Source organism: Arvicola amphibius, chromosome 6 (assembly GCF_903992535.2).
Source record: "Arvicola amphibius chromosome 6, mArvAmp1.2, whole genome shotgun sequence".
NCBI lineage: Eukaryota > Metazoa > Chordata > Mammalia > Rodentia > Cricetidae > Arvicola > Arvicola amphibius.
In genome coordinates, this window is record NC_052052.2 from 142,117,114 (window position 1) to 142,120,169 (window position 3,056).

The 3,056-nt window shown below is 45.8% G+C and overlaps 1 long non-coding RNA gene across 1 annotated transcript; it reads right to left on the bottom strand.

Moving 5' to 3' along the window:
- Positions 1 to 452: 452 nt before the first annotated feature.
- Positions 453 to 2,558, bottom strand: LOC119816096. The gene is made up of 3 exons (XR_005285684.1): positions 2,499 to 2,558; positions 1,968 to 2,095; positions 453 to 969 (listed from the first exon to the last, which is right to left on the bottom strand). It is a non-coding gene; the product is annotated as an uncharacterized LOC119816096 (long non-coding RNA).
- Positions 2,559 to 3,056: the final 498 nt, after the last annotated feature.

A 3,056-nucleotide genomic window follows, 5' to 3' on the forward strand; every position in this document is an offset into this window, starting at 1 on the left:
ACAGGGCACATGACACATAGCAGGTATCTAGTCAACATTAGTCCATAAACAGATGGACTGCCAAGAGGATCTCAGCACTCGGTCCCTTGATCTAAAAGAATATTACTATGAAACTCTAGCCTTAGGAATGAAAAGCAGTAAGGTACCTCCCATGGGAAGCATGAGTTCTGAGGTGGTTATATCATACAGGAGGCTCTGCTGGAAAGTTTGCTTCTATTTCTCTGCTCCTCGTGAAACCTAGCTGCTTTTGAACCTAATAAAATTGGTTGCTCCGCAAAATTAGCCTGCAAATTCAGACAGATTTTTTTCAAAAAAATCTTTTTTCCATTCCACAACATAGGGTTATGCTCAGTAAGTGTTGGAGGCCAAAGATTTAAGTAGCAGACATAAGTATCCACAAGCCCACCACATCTTTAGTCTTCAGTCATGATGGTACACGCCTATAATTCTAGCGCTTGGGAAACTGAGTCAGGAAGAACATGCTACAAGTTCAAGACCAGCCTGTGCTACATAGTAAGTTGAAGACTAGTTTGGGCTAATCTAGGCAATATCTCCAAAAGCTTAAATAATGAATTAAAATGAACCAAGGATCTGAGAGACACCAAGGGAGAGCTATGATCCCAATCCTGCTGCAGCCCCATCACGTGAAAACACAGCCTACAGTTCTCCCTGATGCCAGAACTCATCCAAGTGAGCTTCCAGAGGTAGAGACCAAGACAGCAGACAGTCATGCGTTCTCCAGTGGGCCAGCAGTACCCCCATCCCACCCGCAACAGAGTGTAGGACAATTTTAGGCTCCCTGTCATTGGATATAGAAGCGTCTCCCTGGTGCCTTTGCCCAGCATGGATCACCGCACAGTTGCACCTCCATCCCTTGTGACTCACCGTAATGCTGGAGCCAGTAGCCCAACTGATAAACCAAACCAAACCTTGTCTTGGTGATAGTCTGGGGTGCAAGCTGGCTTGGAGCTGGGGAAAGGAGAAAGCAATGAGTTAAAGAGGTATGTGTGTTTATGATCTACGAGCCAAGTTAACTTCCTCCCACTTTTTCTTCCTCTGGAGTCATTGGTGATTTTTTTTTTAAACTGCTGCACCAAAGGCCCACATGTTACATCACCAGACCCTGGAGTCCCTGCCACTACATACAGACAGGAAGAGAACAATCCTCAAACCAGGACAGGTCAACCTTCCAACACAGTGGAACTGTTCCCAGAGTAAAGAAAACAGGGAATATCTGTCACGACGCTTGATGAGTTTTAAAATGAGTGCTCAGCTATATTCAGACACTAAACTAAACGGCTTTCAGTTATGAAGTGGTATAGACATTCCTGGGATCTATGAGATACAGCAAATGACAAACCTGCCCATTACTACACAAAAGGATTCGAAAGTTGTGGTGAGATAAAGAGACCTGAAAATCAACCTCAAAAAGAATCTGACTTCATGAGACTGATATGGTCTGGAAGCATGCTGAATTCCCTACTCTCTGAGAACATCAGCCCTCCATAGCCACAGGCTCCAAACCCATGGCCTCAATCAACCACTGATAAAAAACAATTGGGCAGGGAAGAGGGGTGTCTGGCTGAACATGGAGAGACTTCTTTTCCTGTCTTGATCCCCAAAACAACACACTATAACAAGTGTTTGCCAAGCATCTATGTTGTAGAGGTATCCTTGGGTGCCTAGCCATGCTTTCAAGTGTGTAGAGGGTATATGTAGAGTATGGGGAGAGCAGGTGGAACGTTCCATTTAGATACCGATGATGGGTAACCATGGAGATCCTCTGACAATAAACCAGGTCACCAGGTACAAGCCCAGAGCCGGAAGATACAATTTCTGTTGTTGCTGTTGCTATTGTTGCTGCTGCTGCTGTTGTTGTTGTTGTTGCTGCTGCTGCTGCTGCTGCTGCTACAGCTATTGTCATGAGGCAAGGTCTACACTGTATTCCTAGCTGACCTGGTACTTACCATGTAGCTCAGGATGGCTTCAAACTCACAGCAATCTTCCTGAGTGTTAGATTACAGGCATGTGGCACTACACCCAGCTTGCAAAACACACTCTTCCAGCCAGCTCCTCTGGGACCACTTCCAGCTTCCTGTGAAGAGCAAGATGAACTAAAATCCAAGTCAGAAGCCCCACCATTGTCTAGATGCACAGGGTGGCCTGTGATGTGGAGAGAGAAATGTCTAATCCCTCGCCGCCATCTACCCTTATGCTGAGCCTGGCAGAGTGGAACAAGAGCCAGGAAGATCCTGCAACAATGACTGGCATGACAAGATATGCCCATGGGTATAATAATCACACAAATGTTCCTGGGGTAACCGACCAGTTTCTGATAGGATTTGAAAGCCAGCTCCACAGGCTCAGCAATACATGCCTGGAACTGCACATCTGGAACCCATGGTTGGGAAGCTCACAGCCCCCAGCGGTAATTCTAATACTGCTAATTGCTAAATGGGTATAATATCAAATTCCCCTCTAAATCAATATTTCTCTACCTGGTAGTTTAGTGCAGCTCTCAGACCTCATCAGAGAAACGTCTTTGTGCACTCGATATCTGTTGGTGTTAGTTAATGCTATCTGTTGCTGTTAGTTAATGCAGAAATCCTTAACTGGGCAAAGGGCAAAGGTTGTGACAGAGGTCGGCCCAGCTACAAATGGGGCATCTGTATCACAGCCTTTCTCAGAGCTCAGGGTTCACAGAGGAGAAGGGAGCAGGAAGACTGCAAGGCCAAAGAAAAAGTTCCTCTGAACATGACAGAATAACCGGACTCATGAACTTATAGCCAATTTGGTGGCTTGCACAAGGCTTGCAAGAGATCAAGCCAGTCAAAATTCTAGTCTGGAGTGGGAAGGAGCTCATGAGTCTCCCCATATGAGGAGCTATGGACAGCTGTGGCTTCTGGGGGAGGGAGGTTCCATTTTCTTTAAGGATATGGTTCCTGATAGATTGGCCTATTCTGCAAAGGATGGCTCCACCATCAGAAGTATATGGACAACACAATAGTCAATGGACATAGCTAAAGCCCAATGAAGAGTGAATAAGGGAAAAGTCC